Raw genomic sequence first — 18,670 nt, 5'->3', positions numbered from 1 at the left:
ATCCGTCAAAAGGGGAGAGTGCATTGATGAATGAGCATAACAGGTCTTTCATTGATTGGTTCCACAATAAAATAATTGGTGAATTGTCTGCAAACAACCATCATGTACCTGATACAATTAAGTGGTTGGTATACGGTCCACGTAACAGTTTTAAATCGTATGAAGGGTATGATATCAATGGATATACCTTTCACACTGAACGTCAGGATAAGAAATCAAAGGTGGTCTAGAATTGTGGGGTTTCGATGGTTGGATCATCTAGGGAGTATGCGAGTGCAAAGGATAAAACTCCGATTGATGCTAAACAACCATATTATGGGATCATTTAAGAAATATCGGAGCTCGATTATTGTGACTTCACTATGCCTATTTTTCAATGCAAGTGGGCGGATAATAGACGTCGTTTGGAAACGAATGAGTGCGGTTTTACTCTAGTCGATATGAGTCATCTGCATGACACTGAAGAACCTTTTATCCTCGCATCACAAGCAAAACAAGTGATCTATGTATCTGATCCTGTAGACACTCAGTGGTGCATTGTTTTTAATGGTAAAAGGCGAATTTTTGGAGTCAGTGATGTTGACGACGAAGAAGAATATGATAAGTTTGATGATATCCCCCTCTTTTTCAATACCAAATTATGATATAATGGATTTGTCTGATACTGAAAATAGTTACATGCGAATGGATCACCAAGAATGCATAACGGTCATCGAGCAACCTATTGACCAAAATTAAAGGTAAAAAGTGTTCTATATGAGTAATTTGAATTATAAATTGATGTGCTTATAATAGATTTCATTACAATAATGTGTTGATATATATTGTTTTAAATTTCGTTAACACTTTTTGTTGTTTCTATGTATATGCTAGAGATATGACTAGTGACGCTTTGAGCGACCATTCATCGGAGTCCGATGCACCTTTTCACCCAGAAAAAGAGGCTGACCAGGGAGAGAACAGTGATCGTGCTACAGATGCGTTTGATGCTTGGATGGAAAGATTTCAACTAGATGATGATAGGAATGCTTTACTTGGCATTGAGATGACATCTTATCAGCAGCCACCCTCCCCCCCGAGGTTCGCATTTATTTGATTATTGTAAATATCGAATATGTAATTTATTTGTTCGTTCTCTAATTTCATTCCCTAATTTTGATTCTTAGATCGACGTCAGACCAGTGCATATTATGGCGCACAAGGGAGCGGGAAGAAGTCGAGTGGGAATCCAAAGGCATCTAGAAATAGTAAAAGAGGTCCCACGATGAATCTCCACAACACAGGAGGTATGGTCTTAGAGTTTGATGATTTGGGAAGACCAACAGGTAAATAGTTATAATTTATCATGCTTATTACGATTTTATGTTTGGATTTCTAATTGTTTGTTTTATTAGGTTAACGGTGAGCCAAGTATGGTACTTGGATCGGTCTTTCTATAGGGAAGCTTAACATCAATTGGACATGAAGACACATTTTCCTACCTTGTTGGATTTGATGTGGACAGACACTATGGTAAGACATGTATTTAATAGTAGTTTTGGATTTCATGCTAGTTTAAGTTATAAACACCTCAAACACCATATATGTACTTAGTTTCATGTATTTAATAGTAGTTTTGATTAGTAATACAAAATATAGACATGTTGGAACCAAAATAAGCCATTTTAGCCCATTTTGAACCATTTTCCTTTAAAATGAATGAATATGAATAGTTTCATGCTAGTTTAAGTTATAAACACCTCAAACATCATATATATATATATATATATATATATATATATATATAATAATATTATATATATATATATATATATATATATATATATATATAATATATATATATATATATATATATATATATATATATATATATATATATATATATTGGTTTCATGTGTTTAATAGTAGTTTCGATTGGTAATACAAAATATAGATATGTTAGACTCAAAATAAGCCAATTCAACCCATTTTGGACCTTTTTTCGTGAAAATGAATGAATATGAATAGTTTCATGCTAGTTTAAGTTATAAACACTTCAAACGTCATATATATACTTAGTTTCATGTGTTTACTAGTAGTTTTGATTGGTAATACAAAATATAGACATGTTGGAACCAAAATAAGCCATTTTAGCCCATTTTGAACCATTTTCCTTGAAAATGAATGAATATGAATAGTTTCATGCTAGTTTAAGTTATAAACACCTCAAACACCATATATGTACTTAGTTTCATGTGTTTAATAGTAGTTTTGATTGGTAACACAGAATATAGACATGCTGGAACCAAAATAAGCCATTTTAGCCCATTTTTCACCATTTTTCTTGAAAATGAATGAATATGAATAGTTTCATGCAAGTTTAAGTTATAAATAATTCAAACATTATACATATACATATATATATATATATATATATATATATGTATAATATATATATATATGTACATATATAATATATATATATACATATATATATATATATATATACATATATATAATATATATAATATATATATATAATCATATATATATATATATATATATTATTATATATATATATATACTTAGTTTCATGTGTTCAATAGTAGTTTTGATTGGTAATACAAAATATATACATGTTGAAACCAAAAGAAGCCATTTTAGCCCATTTTGAACTATCTTCCTTGAAAATGAATGAATATGAATAGTTTCATGCTAGTTTAAGTTATAAACATCTCAAACACAATATATGACTTAGTTTCATGTGTTCAATAGTAGTTTTGATTGGTTATACAAAATATAGACATGTTGGAACCAAAATAAGCCATTTTAGCCCATTTTGCACCATTTTCCTTGAAAATGAATGAATATGAATAGTTTCATGCTAGTTTAAGTTATAAACACTTCAAACATCATATATATACTTAGTTTCATGTGTTTAATAGTAGCTTTGATTGGTAATACAAAACATAAACCTGTTGGAACCAAAATAAGCCCTTTTTGCCCATTTTGGAAAACAGAATATGTTTCACATTCCCGACGAGCTTCCATATAAGAAGCAATACTTGTCTATTGTGAACACTAGATGAAGAGATTTTAAGAGCAAATTGGTATCTGGTTGGATCACAATTGGATCACAATGATGAGAGTTAGATCAAAGAAAGAGATCGAAGATCGGTGATAGTCCGCCAGCTGTATACAAGCACATCAAGAAGGAGGATTGGGCCACCTTCAAAGAGGCTATGACGTCAGATGCGGCTATAGTAAGTTTATAATCTAATTATTAACTTGGTTTTATTAATTTAAATTATATTCTACTAACTCAATGTGTATTTTTTTTTTTTTTTTGCAGAAAAAGTGAGAAAAGGCACTCGAGAGTGCAAAAAAGAACACACATTATCACCACTCAGATCAAAAAAGATATGGGGATGCTAGAGAGTTGTGGAAGCTGGAGAAAATCTGTCGACCTAGTTTTGATTTGGATCATCATCTAGTACACCATCCTCCTCGATATCCTCCACTATTAATCGGGGTGATGGCTGGTGGTGCGTGATGCATAAGAAAGATCCTGTTACTAAACAACGATTTATTCCAGTTAAGGAAACAAAGATTGCAGCTGACAAATACGTATGTATATCACTATAATTAACTTTTAGTTTGACATATGAATATTTTTTTCATTTATTAACTACATTATTACTTGTAACTTGCTTTTTGGGCAGTAGGAGTACAAGGAGAAGCAAGCCAAGGGTGAGTTCATTCCGGTACGTAACAGAGACATCCTTTTTATGGCTCTTGGAGAGAAGCCAAATCATTCGGGTCGTTGTTATGGTTTTGGAGGCATGAATGTTGGTTATACGAAGGCTTTTGGGTGTGTACCTTGTAGAAACTATGCGAGATCGAGTCAGGAACAAGAGGAAGCACTCATGCGGAAAATAAGTCAAAGGTGGAGGGAGGACATTGCCACATATATGTTGAATATGATGATTTCACAGCCCACACAGCCACCTACTAGGCCATATCCTTTTTTTCCTTCACCATATGCTGTGTCATATCCTTCACATGTACATCCACCTACTCAGCCACCTATTGGGCTATATCCTTTTTTTCCTTTACCATTTGCTGTGTCATCTCCTTCACATCCCACTCAGTCACCTATTCCATCATTTTTTCCACCACCTACTAGGCCATCTCATGGGCTAGCTGCTTCACAACCCACTCAGCTACGTACTCCACTATCTGAATTTTTCGACACTCATTCTCCTCAGTTGAAGGTACATATAATTATTACACATACATGTGCTATCTTAATATATTATATATTAATATATAGTTTTACAAATATTGATTATCGCATGATATGTGATTTTTTTAATAGTTATTGTTATTCAATCTTGCAATAGTCGTCATTGAATGCTCCTTGTCATACGTCCCTTGCTCGGGATAGTTTATACCTTCGATTCCGCTAGTTTTCACAAGGAGCGGAAGTTAAAGATTAGAACATTTATGATAGCGTAAGTTGATCGGTTTGATATACTTTAAATGAATTGAGATTATAACATACAACAATTAAAGACTAAATCATTTGATGTTGTGTTAATTATGTAGTGCTTTTAGGAGGTTTCGGTTGAGCGGCAACAAAGTTTGTCGGGAGAAGCTCTTGTGGAAACATGTTGAGGTATAATAAAATTATTTGATTCAATTAAAAGCCTACGTTATTCTCATTATACAGTAAATTTTCTCTTCTTAAAACTTTTGATAAAGTGCCTGCAACAACAAGGAGGCACGGAGTGTGATTATTTTGTGATGCGATACATTTTTGACGTACTCGCTTCCTATTTTGGTTCGGAGGATTTCGACGAAGTAAGTTCATATAATTATTCATTTCATATTTTATATATTTAACCATTTGAGGCTAACTTTGGTAAATTATTTTCAGGTTGCTCGTACCTTTACCCATGATCCTTATACGGAAGATCAAATCAATGAGGTGAAGAATAAGTGCGTAAGATACTTTATTAATGAGTGCATCGCGCAGGTTAGTTAGTTAATGTTAATTTTCTTTGTTTTTCTTACTTTAGACGAATATATATAAATTATTGCAACTTGTAGCAACCAACATTATCGTATTGATTTGGATTTCATGATATATATATGTTGGATTCGCAAAATATTTGTGTTGGATTGAATTGTATTTATTTATTGTTGAACTTGGAATTTGGATGGTAGATGTTGGAGATGTTGGTTGTTGGATGGAATTCTGGATGATGGATGTTGGAGATGTTGGTTCTTGGATGGAATTTTTTGAATTTGGATGGTGGATGTTGGAGATGTTGGTTGTTGTACAGGTTAATTCCCAATTATGGGTTTATCCAATTTACAAACGGAGCTCTGCCAAAATTTATGCGGAAAATTTTATTGCATATTGCTGCATTCTGATTGCTGCATAGCTTCCTCGAGGTTCCATAGCTTCCAAATAATGTAAACATGCATACAAGTTTTTTTTAAAAAAAAAACCAAATTAAGCATATTGCTGCGGTTTTTCCCAGAAACCGCAGCAATATCCTTTTTATTATAATTAAATAAGGCATATTGCTGCGGTTTTTGGGGAAAACTGCCGCAATGTGCCTTTTACTATTACTAAATAAGGAATATTGTTGTGGTTTCTCCCCAGAAACCGCAACAATATGCTCTTTGAACCTGATATAACATAAATATATTGCTGCGGTTATGCCTAGAAACCGCAGTAATATATTTATTACCTATTGTTGTCCCCTTCATTGCTGCGCCCAAAATCGCCGCAATAGGCCACTTAAGGACCGCAACAATAAACATTTATTCTACTAGTGAAGGTCAACTTATTCAAGTTTGGGAAGATTGCGCAAAAATTGGCTTGTTTAAAATATTTTTTCCTAACTATTAAACATGGATTAATATACAATTAAATAGGAAAACCACCTTTATTAATCATAGGTAATAAATAAACATGATTAATAAATAATCAAACCTTCTATATGCTTGTATCACAATTCCATACAATCATATAATAAAATATAAATACATGTTCCCACACAACAATCATAAAAACATGATATTTCGTCGCAAACAAGCTTGCCTAGGAACTTTCCAATTTCTCTAATCATGATACTAAGTTCCAAAACAAATCCTATTACATGGTACTATGTCCAAAACACTTAGACATTCACGTACATTGTATAGACTATTTTCTGTGCCACCTTTGTACATTGAAAGCAACTCAAGAAATATTTTTCTCCTATAAGTAATAAAAGGATGACTATTAATCATCACTATAAGAATTCCAACACATTGAAACTTACTTAAAAGAACCATATATAATTTTCATACCATTCCTTTGAAATTAAAGTTCCAATCTTTAAAACTATAAACATAATAGTAAAATTTTAGTCTTTGAAAACTTATAATTAAACACTCTCAGAACCCTAAAGTTTAAACCTTCAAATCATAATTTTCAAAGTATTAATATTATAATCTATACTACACAAAATATAATACTAATATATCTAATCATAATTTTAACAATAAAACAATAATGTAAACAAATTAAAACAGTTTTTAATAATACCGAATGTGTGTGTGTCTATATATATATATATATATATATATATATATTAAAAAAATGTGTATATATGTGTGTGTGCAAGCGCGAGTGCATGCGTGCAGGCGTGTGTGTGTGGTGTGTGTGAGAGTTCGTGTAGGGCGCCTTCTCCTTACCTTAAAAGAATTTTATATATATGTATGTATGTATTTATGTATGTATGTATATATGTGTGTGTGTGAGAGAGTGTTTGTGTGTGTGCTATTGTTTATTGTTTATTTTATTTTATTTTTGCAATAGTTTGTTAACATTGTTGATTTTTTGTTGATGTGAAATGAGATTTTTCAACATAATTATTATATAATTTATACATTCTTTTTCTATTGCAATGATTACCACTTTTAGTAGTTTCATTATTCGAATCACTTCACTTTTGTTAAAAAAAAGCAATTATAGTTGACATCATCGCAGGTACTTTATGTTAATAAAACCATCATTAAGTACTCACATTGCATTGCATTTACTTTATTAAGGATTTAATTATCCCCTACTCTAGTTTAACCCTCTATGCTAGATTACCCTTTTTTTATTTTCTTACAAACCATGCCCAAACTCGTTGTTGCAGTAGAAAAAGTATTTATCGTTATACTTTAATTTCTAGATTTGTTATTGTGATATATAAATTTTATATATTTAGTGTTCAATTGAATATTGTAGCTAAATTCATTATTAAATAGTATCCAATAATTGGCATGACTAACAATAGCTAACACATTTTTAACATGAAAAATATCCGAATGATACTTTAAGAAAGTAGAGGGTAAAAATTTAACAGATTCATGACAAAAAGAATAGAGAAAAATATGATTGGCAGCCACAACTTCAACGTTTAATTATTAGCGCATAAACACTAACGCATATAGAATAGAAGAAGGAAAAGTAAAAAAGAAGATCGTAATGATGGTATCATGAATAAATTAAATTAAATATAAAACTAACCTCTATTAATAATCGAAAATACTTTTTAAGAGAAAAAATATATTCATCAATTATGACCATATCAAGACTTATCAAACTTCCCCTTTTTTATGATCTGCGATCTCAAATAGTCTAGAAACTCGAACCTTGATTTTTCAATTAGTTTTAGTAGAATTAAGTTTATTGAGAAAAGAATAAGATCTAACATATAGATATATGGAAAATAAAAACATAGATAATTTTTTGTACAATATATATTCTAGGAATAGAATAATTAGTCAATTGCATAATACCTCTGCAATGTCGTTGACAAACTTTCATTTGATTCTTCGTGTAATGTCATCATGGTATGCTATATGTTCAAAGTTATATGTTTGTATTTTTTTTATCTTTATATAACTCAATTTTTAAAAGTATGATTTTGAAAAGCATGATTGTTATTATTACATATAAGACGCTATTTTTATAGTTAATTTTATATGTATTGAAAAATAAATAATAAATAATACGTTATTGTTCATCTAAATAACGGTTTTTTCACCTGATACCCACGAGTTTTCAAAAAATTCACCTAGTATCCCCCATGTTTTCAAAATTCACCAGGTACCCCTAAGTTTCTGACAGGCTAAAGGCGTATCACCTAATAAAAAATAGCGTAAGGTCCACTAACTATTAGTCAGGGAAGTCAGGATCGAATCCACAGGGAGAAAGTTATATTACTATATCTGAACTCTAATATTATACTAACAAAATCAGATGAAGATGGTTGTGTTAATAAACTAAGAAAATAACATCATTAAACACGAAGGCATAAATCAATTAATAAAGTACTAGAATTATGGATCACTATGCATACAATTCGAAAAATCAGGGACGAATTACAACCACCTAATTAATCAAATTATCTAGGGCACATGTAATTTCTCTCGAATATAACCTCCCTCAAAGATCACCTAGCCGCTCTCGCATGGTCAAGGGTCACTTTGCCTAATGATAGAAAGCCTATACGGTATCTCTCCTGTCGAAGTAGATTCAGTATTACGATATTAGAAATATAATTCAGGCTTTAACTTATAAATTTAGCATGAACGATTCAGCCACAAGAAATAATTAAAATAAAAGGCTATTAGACTAATCTATCAATCCCTCATTGCATACATTGATCCCCACAATCCTAGTAATAAAACTACTCACTCATAATTATGAAAACAATAACAAAATCAATATAAAAACTCATACTTTGAAACATTGCAAATAACTAAGAAAGTAATATAATCAACGATAGAGAAAGTAATAAAGAAAAATTACCAAATTGAAGAATTGTATTGAACTTGTGAATAAGACAAAGGTTTGATCTTGAATTGAAAGCAAAAGGCAACAAACTAAGGTTCTTAAATCACTCTCTAGAGAAAATTATGAAAACTAATGTTCCAACTAAGATCCCTAATAGAAATTCTAATTTTTCTATTTATACAAGCCTTAAAACCAATAGGAAAAAGTATTAAAAAACCAGCCCGAAATTCATTGAAAAGCGCGTGGCGGGCTATCACCCGATCGTGCCTACTACTCCCGAACCCAATCAGGCTCCAAAGCATTAGAAACAATTTAAAAACACAGGCACCCAATGCAATCGGACCGACCCGCCCGATGTCATCAGGCCGCTTGTAAACTCAGCAGGGTCGCAGCATAACTTCCCATGGGCGCCCAATGAAGTCAGGCCAAATCGCCTGATCGGAAGTTAACAGCGAATTACGATAGGGTTTGCACGTCCGATCGGGCCTGCAACAAAAGTTATTCGTGTCTCTTGGGCACCCGATCGGGCTGTACCGCCGGGTTGGACTGGGCCTAGCAGCTATTTCTCGTTTCTTGGCTCCAAGTGTGAAATCTTCAGCTCTTCTTTTGCTCAAGGGTCCTGGAAAGTGTCCTCGGGACCTCGGGACTCAGCATCAAACCTCTCCAATCCAATGTAGCAGTCATATAACAGATAGAAAGTAGGGAATAGTTCCCCAAAACCTACAATTTGACAAAAAAAAAGCAAACCACAACTAGATGGAGAAAGTTAGTACAAAATGGCTCCTAAGAGCACCATAAGCATCCTTTTAGCCTATGAGTAGGGGGAAAACTCTATCTAAAATCATAACATGAATATGAATAAAATTGCTTCACCCCTCAAAATATGAAATTCAAACTCAAACATTTTCAACTCAAAACCCTTTAAGCAAGCAAAATTCAAGTTTAGTTGCTCATATCACCTTGACCACCAATTACCTAAACAAACCATCAGACATAGCTGCCTACATAACATGCAAATCTTGAAACGGTGCTCACCTTGGTGTCACTCCTCATAATTTTGTGGCAAGCATAAAGTGTGCCCGATCGCTCATAAACCCAACCATAATATCCCTTCCCACTCACACTCTCATGTGTTTAGAAAAGGTACAATATCGCTCATCCTAATCAAGTCGGCTCGAATAACAAACTCAAACTTCAACTTTGGCATATTGACTCTATATTATTCTAATAAATAATCAAACACGTGCTCAAAAGGTCTTCTCATGGTTGTAATGGGGATCGGGTAAAAGTACGGAAATTATTTGAGAAATGTGGTTTAAAAGCCAAGAAAAGGGAAGCAAAAAACACTAGTAGGACTAGATGTGGTGAAAACAACTCCCGTGGCCTCAACAATATGACAAAAATAATAACTAGTTTTGAATTTTTCGAACCAACCAACAATTATCTCCTTCAATATAGTTTTCAACAATTATTCATGAATAATAATTTCTTAATTAATGGAAATCATGGAGACCTTTTATGTGTTATTTTTCTTTCTTTTGCTTTACTTTGTATCAATAAAACACTATCTTCCAACCAACCCACAGAATCAACCACACAATATAATATTAACCTAACAAATGCTCCCCCAAGCTAGGATTGGGACAATAATCATTAAAAAGGCTCAAGGCGTGTAATGTGGCTTAATATAGATCCAAAAAGTCATTAAGCTCAGCGGGGTTAGGAAGGAAAAATGATTCTTTTAACAACTCTGAGGCTTAAAATAAATAAAACAAATGAACGCCTCTATCATAGCACAGGTCTAAAGTAATCCGAAATCAACGAGTACAATGCCAAAATCAAGATACGAGGAACTAACACACAAGGATTATAGGCCGGGCATAAATATACATCCGAAGACTAGAATGAATCCTTACAATGTAAACAATTAAAGCATGCAGTTAAAGTAGGTGCTTTATCATCAAAATCTACTCAAGATCAAGGCAATCAGAGATCACATCACAACATCCCAATCACAAATGCCCAAATATCCAATATAATGAGTTAAATCATTTTTCAAAGCAAAGTTCAGGGCACAAGGAAGCAATCAATCTATTCATATTTGACGCGTATTTTTGGTGTTTTTTCAGCAATATTTCATTTTTTTGTGTTTATTCATTTTTTTCCAAAGCAAATAAACTAACTTAACTAATCCTAAAAAGCAGTAAAACTAACCTAAAAAGCAGTAAAAGTGAGACGAGTACTTATAGAAATCCTCCCCCAATCTGAAGTTGGTAATGACCGCATTCCAACAAGGGGAAGGAGTGGCATGGATACCAGTCATCCATGAAGGTATCATCACCATCGTTATCCTCACCTCCGCACCCCTACTACTGGATCTCGACTGGCTGTAACTCGGGTTCCAAGTGTACCAAGATGGGTGCGCATCATGTTTAGCAATCCGATGAAGACGATAGTACTCGTCATACATGGGATACATAACCAGGTGCTAATCATTGGCCAATGTATCGACACGCTGACTGATGCTATAGAGAGTTGTAGACTTCGCATCAACCTGCTGGGCTGGATGGCCGTCGTGTTACCAATAATGCAAGTCTCCATCCGCTGGAGAATGCTCATCATCTCTTGAAAATCAAAAGAAGGAGGAGCAGCAAAATATGGGGGAGGGGAAGCATCAGAAGTAGAGTGGATATCCTTGATATGGGGTGGGCGGCGCTGGTAGGTACGCTCGGGTATCTCTGGGATAGGGTTAGGAAAATTAGTACCGACAATAAGATGGTGGTAATGAGGTTGCCTAGGTTTGACTTTCGCTAAAGGATTGGGCAATTCGATGGAGCGCATCCCGTTAATGCACCACGGGTAGGCGTCCCCACCCCGATCTAACTAGTGCAAGCGAGTTAGGTAGGCATAGTCCATTAGTGTAGGTCCTAGAGCCGGCTGGTAACGGGTATCATCGAAACCAGGGATTTTTCGGGCAAAAAGAGTGACTAACCCCCCCATTCACTATGGCATGAGAGGTCAATGTGCCATCTGCTCGCCGAATAGGGAAGGTGGTGGCAATACGCTCCATTTGGAGCGCAACATGATGAGGTATGTTATAGTGAAAGCGGTGAGAGGTCCCTCGATACATATAATTGCCTATCAAGTATAATTCATCCCCCCCCCCCCAATCAATTGGCCTTTTACCCACCCAAACAATGTTTTTGACATGAACCGTACCTAAATTATGAAGATGGGTTGGTGGATAAATTTTGCATGACAATGTTGGAGGGTGAAATCATCTTTGTCCCTCGTGATGGCTAGACCTCGCGGTAGTGGTATTTAGGGGGATGCCCAATCTCCCCCGCCATAGGATGCGGAGTATTCTAGCAAACTCCAGAGGGTTAGGCGAAAATCCTGGTTAAGTATAGATTACGTATGATACGGGTCCGGTTCAGGGTTTGGTGACCGTCAGACTACTATATAACTCATATACAAGTACGGGATATGTGTTAACATGCACAGGAAAAAACCTTTGTTTCCGTCCCACTTATTTTCATAAAATCCTTGAAAGAACTCAATATCAAGGAAAGTAGTAGGACTCACCTCGCGCCCTTTTAGGTGCTGAAATCGTTCCCACTGTTCTTCTGTGGTGAAGATAACATCTCGGGGGATGACTGGTGGTGGTGGTGGTGATGGTTATGATTATGACCCGGTGCTAGATTTTCGCCGCCTTGTAAACATGTTGCTTAGATGCCCGAAAATTGAGAAATTTCTACTCACTTTAATGGTGGAAGAGGGAAGAAAGCTTTTACTCACTCACTTTCACTTTAATGGTGGAAGGGAGGAGGAAGAAGATGGAGTTGAGAGATAGAGTGAAGAAAATCAAGAGGATGGATTAAGAAATTGGTCGGAGGTGATGGGGGAAGTAATTTGGTGAAGATATAAGGAGCTTGAATGGAGTGCTTCAATGGTGAAGGGTGATTTTTGGGGAAGAAGATGAGAGAATTTGGGGGTTAGCATTTGAAGGAGAGAGAGAGTGTGAGAGAAAGTGAGTGGGAATGTGAGTGAAATCAACTTTATGAAAGTCGTCTGATGCCTCGAACCCGATCGGGCGCCCGAGCCTGATAAAATTGGGCGAAATTTTTCTCTGTTAAATCCACCCAGTTTTAGTCACGGACCCGATCGGGCGCCCACCGACCGATGGAATCGGGCGAAATATTTTTTCTGCAATTCCATATTGGGTTACGGGATCGATCGGGTGTGGGGTACCCGACAAGATTGGCCAAAACTTTATTTTCCCTTTTCGGATTTCGATTGCAGGCCCGATTGGGTGAAGTATCCCGATAACATCGGGTGTGGGTGCTTCTTTTTGTTTTGTCATTCGAATTTATGACGGAGGTTCCGCCTGATCGGGCGAGATGGCCCGATGCTATCGGGTGTCCATATTTTTCAACTGTTTGGCTTTTTTGCAGGCCCAATCGAGAGTGTCCCAAATAAGTGATTGCCTCGATTTTTGTGCATTTTTTTCAATTGATCAATAATCCTGCAAACATGTAGCTCTAAAGTGATGATTAGTCTCACTCTCTCACAAAACTATCAAAAATTAGCAAAACTAGAAGAAAAGAAAAGAAAGAAATCGGGTTGCCTCCCGATCAACACTGAATTATAAAGGTCCCGCACTACCATAATACTTCATCCCTCAAGTAGAAGGGGATGGGGGTTGAAGGTATGATTCCTCCACAAATCCAACAGGGATTCCTGTGTGGTACAGCTTCAAGCATTGCCCATTAACTTTGAATTTCTCACCTGTTGCATTCATCACCTCAATGGAACTAAACTTGTTAGTATTAGTGACTAAAAATGTACCAGACTGCCTAAACTTCAACTTACCAGGGAAAATTTTTAGTCTAGAGTTATATTATAAAACCTTGTCACCGATAAAGAACTCCCTGCTCAAAATTTTCTTATCATGCCATCTCTTAGTGCGCTATTTGTAGAGACGCGAACTATTATAGGCATTCAATAGGAGTTCATCAAGCTCATTAATCTGCAATAGGCGTTTTGTCCCCTGCTAATTTAGCATCAAGGTTTAGCTCCTTAATAGCCCAAAAAGCCTTATATATATATTCTAGTTCGACAGGTAGGTGACATGCTTTCCCATAGACTAGCCTGTAAGGGGTGGTGTTACTAGTGGTCTTGAAAGCAGTTCTATAAGCCCATAATGTGTCATCTAACTTATAACTACAATCATTTCTAGATTTAGCTACCACCTTCTCTAAGATAGTGTTTATTCACGATTAGACACTTCTACCTCTTGTCTACGGATGATATGTTAGACCAGTCCTATGGTAGGCACCATATTTCTTAAGTAAGGCCTCACAAGTTCTTTTGTGAAAATGAGATCCACCATCACTAATGACAACCCTTGGTACCCCAAAACATAGGAAGATAATCTTTTTGAACATTTTCATAATAACCTTAGAGTCATTAGTTGGTGATGCAATGGCTTCTACCCACTTAGACACATAGTCAACAACAACAAATATGAAATTATTTCCTGAGGAAGAGGGAAAAGGACCAATAAAATCAATACCCCATACATCAAATAGCTCAACTTCCAAAATGGGGTTTGGGGCATCTCATGTCTACGGGAAATATTTCCTATTCATTGGCATGCATCACAAGACTTAACAAAGGTACTAGCATCATGAAATAGAGTAGGCCAGTAAAAACCAGACTGAAGTACCTTAGTAACTGGTTTTGGAGGGGCCAGCATGGCCTCCACATGGAAGGGAGTGGGAGTGCTTCAGAATTTCATGCACCTCCCATTTTCGGATGCATCGCCTGTAGATGGTGTCAGCACAAAGCTTATAAAGGAGGGGATCATCCCAAAAGTACTTTTTAGCCTCATGGGGGAATTTCTTCCTCTGCTGGTAACTCAGCTCTGGGGGAGTCTGTCCACTCACACAGAAGTTGGCGAAGTTCAGATACCACGAGGTGAATGAAGTGACTGCCAGGAGCTTATCATCGGGAAAGGAGTCATCAATGTGTAGGCCCTCTTCCGTATCCTCGTACTGCAATCTGGACAAGTGATCAACCATTATGTTTTCTGCTCCCTTTTTACCTCTGATCTCCAAGTCGAATTCTTGGAGCAGCAAAATCCACTGAATAAGTCTAGGCTTTGCCTCATTTTTGGCTAGGAGGTACTTCATGTAGCATGATCGGTATAAAAAATGACCTTAGACCCCAAGAAATATGTCCTGAACTTGTCCAGTGCATAGACCACAACTAGAAGCACTTTCTCCATGGTGGCATAGTTAACTTGAGCTTCATCTAGTGTCTTACTAGCATAGTATATGGCATGAAGGACGTTGTCCTTCCTCTGACCAAGTACAGCTCACACAACATAGTCGCTAGCATCACACAAAATCTCAAATGGAAGGGTCTAATTTGGAGATCGAATGATAGGAGCAGTGTCCAAAGCTTGCTTGATCCTATTGAAAGACTCAAGAGACTCATCAGTATACATGAACGGGGCATCCTTGAGGAGCAACTGAGTAAGTGGTTTAGCAATTTTAGATAAGTCCTTGATAAAGCGGGGATAAAACCCCACATGACCAAGAAAGCCTCTAACTCCTTTGACATTCACAAGAGGGGGTAATTACTCAATCACTTGAATTTTTGCTTTATCCACTTGGATGCCTCGTTTATAAATTTTATGACCAAGTACCACTCCTACTTCAATAACCATGAAGCGGCACTTCTCCCAGTTCAGTACAAGGTTGACATCTTCACATCTTTTTAAAACTTTAGCCAAATTTATCAAACATGCATCAAAATCAATTTCATACACACTAAACACTTCCATAATGAACTTAATCAACTCAGAAAAGATGGCCATCATACAACATTGGAATGTAGCGGGGGATTACATAGTACAAATGGCATCCTTTGATATGCAAAGGTACCATGACATGTAAATGTGGTCTTCTCCTGGTCGTCTGGATGGATAGGGATTTGGAAGAAACCAGAATAGCCATCTAGATAACAAAAATAAGAGTAACAAGCTAGCCTTTCCAACAACTGATCAATGAAAGGGAGGGGAAAGTGGTCTTTCTTGGTGGCAACATTTAATTTCCTATAGTCAATACACATAAGTCAACCAGTTACTACTCTTGTAGCAATTAATTCATTTTTTCATTTTTAACTACAATACCTCCCTTTTTAGGAACCACTTGAACTGGGCTCACCCAATTAAATTCATAAATGGGGTAAATTATCCCAACATCAAGCAATTTCATAACCTCTTTCTTGACCACTTCCTGCATATTGGGGTTCAAACAACACTAGCCTTGTATACAAGGACTATGATCATCCTTTAGATGAATTTTATGCATGCAAAAGTCAGGGCTTATACCTTTCAAATCATCAATACTATATCCAATGACCTTTTTATGTTTTCTCAAAAGAGAAAAAAGTTGGAACGTTTGACCATCATTCAGTGAAGCACTAACAATCACAGGACAATTTTCAGATTCATCCAGAAAAGCATATCTCAGATAAGGGGGAATGGGTTTCTATTCAGGTTTCTTTACCTCTAGGGTTGAGTAGCACATAATAAATGTTCCTCCTCATGATTGGTAATACTATCAAGCTTTACATAGGTAAGAGTTGCTTCCCAGCCATCCACTTCAGTACTCAAGGGGTTACCATCACCTGTGGAAGATGTAAAATAAAGCAAAGCCTCTAAAGGATCCCGCAAAAGGGATTGAGACATGTCATCATTAACCAGCACATCAATGACATCTATTCTATAGCAGGCTTCCTTTAGCATGGACTTTTCAATGCACTGGTCAATCTAAAAGTCGCCTTATCATCACCCACAGTCAAAGTCAATTTCCCATTTTTAACATCTATGACAGCTCTGGCAGTTTGAAGGAATGGTCTCCCTAAAATGATTGGGATTTGAGTATCCTCTTCCATGTCAAGCACAACAAAATCCACAAAAATAAAAATTTACCTACCTTCATAGGGACATCCTCTAAGATACCTAAGGGGTATTTAACAGAACGGTAGGCCATTTGAAGAGTAATGTTGGTACATTCTAAATCTCTCATTTCAAGTTTTTTGCAAACAGTAAGGGGCATGACACTAACACTAGTACCTAAATCACATAAGGCTTTATCAATAAAAATGGTGCCAATGTTACAAGGGATAGAGAAACTCCCGGGTCTTTCAATTTAGGAGGGGATTGATTTTGCAAAACAGCACTACATTCTTCAGTAAATGCAACATTTTCAACTGCATTAAATGCTTTATTTCTAGTTAGAATTTCCTTCAAAAATTTAGCATAAGCAGGAACTTAAGTAATAAGTTCAGTAATTGGGACAGTTACCTGAAGATTTTTCACTACCTCCATAAACTTACCGACCTAGTGATCAAGCTTATTTTTCAATAGGTGATTGGGGAACGGTACCTTTATCACAAGAGTGGTAGATGAAACTTTTTCAGGTACTATCTGCTTCTCTGCATTCGCATTGGTGGCCTCCTTAGGAGCTGTTGAATTGTCAGTGATATGTGCATTTCTTTCTGGCTCAACCAGATCATCCTTAAGCATCGTTGGACCATCATATTGTGTTCCACTCCTAAGAGTGATGGCATTGACAGTATCTCTTGGTTGCATTGGCTGTGAAGGTAATGACCCAGGTGGCCTACTAGCATATTAGCAAGCCAACTGAGCTAGTTAAGTCTCCAACATGTTCTTATGTGACCCAAATTTTCCATTTGAGCTTTTGTGTTGGCTTGAAACCTTTCTGCATCTAAAACATCATGTTCTTCAACTCTGTTATGGCTGGATCGGCATTAGGAGAAGGTTGTTGAGGAGCTTGATTTCTCTGGAAGCCAGGAGGAGCTTGTTATGGAGGTCGATATTGTTGAACCTGTTGTTGAGGCACATATGGTTGTTGAGGCTGAGGATTCAACACATTATTACTCCTATATGAAAGGTTTGGATGTTTTCTCAATCCTGGATTGTAGGTGTTAGAATATGGGTTGAACTGCTTCCTAGGTTGTGACTCAAAAGTATTAACTGCCTCCCAATTGCCCCCTATGTTAGAGGATAGGTTTGCAGGACACTCTTGAGTGTTGTGCCCAGGTATCCCATAAACATCACAAGTGAGAACATTGTAATTAGAAGCACTAGCCATCACGTTAACACTCATATGGGACGAGTCATTACCTAACTTCAAGGAATCGATCTTTTGAATTAAAGCAGCTAGTTTCCCAGAGAGTAAGGAAATGGCTTCAACATCATGTTTACCTCCTTTTTTCATAGAGGAACGAATAGTAGATGCTTGATTAGATGCTAGTTTCTCCAGAAGTTCATACCCTTCATCACTAGCCTTATCCATGAAGAACCCACCGGATGCTCCATCAATTACCCGCCTTGTATCTACATCAACTCTACTGTAGAAAATCTGACACAAATACCGCAGGTCCAAACCATGATGAGGATAAAGACGCCGCATATCCTTGAATCTCTCCCAAGCTTCATACAAGGACTCACCAGGATCTTGGGTGAAAGTGACTATGGCATGTCTCATATCTGTTGTCATAGTGACTGAAAAATCTTTGATTAGATGCTAGTTTCTCCCATGTGGTGATGGTGGAAGGCAGCTTATTATACCAAAATAGAGCTTTGTCGCGTAGAGAAAAGCCATATAAGATGAGTTTCATATCATCAGCAGTAACACCAGCTTGTTTATGAGCAGCACAACATTGTAACAACCGCTGTAGGTGCTGATTTGGGTCTTCAGATGGTAAATCAGCAAACTGATTATTCTGAACCATATTTAGAACATG

At 36.3% G+C, this 18,670-nt stretch overlaps 1 non-coding gene across 1 annotated transcript; it reads left to right on the top strand.

The window, feature by feature from the left end:
• Positions 1-18,307: 18,307 nt before the first annotated feature.
• Positions 18,308-18,414, top strand: LOC125494518 (small nucleolar RNA R71). Its single transcript, XR_007270765.1, has one exon. It is a non-coding gene; the product is annotated as a small nucleolar RNA R71 (small nucleolar RNA).
• The last annotated feature ends 256 nt before the right edge of the window (positions 18,415-18,670 follow it).

This window comes from Beta vulgaris, chromosome 1, assembly GCF_026745355.1.
Source record: "Beta vulgaris subsp. vulgaris cultivar EL10 chromosome 1, EL10.2, whole genome shotgun sequence".
NCBI lineage: Eukaryota > Viridiplantae > Streptophyta > Magnoliopsida > Caryophyllales > Amaranthaceae > Beta > Beta vulgaris.
This window is presented reverse-complemented; position numbering and strand designations above follow the sequence as displayed.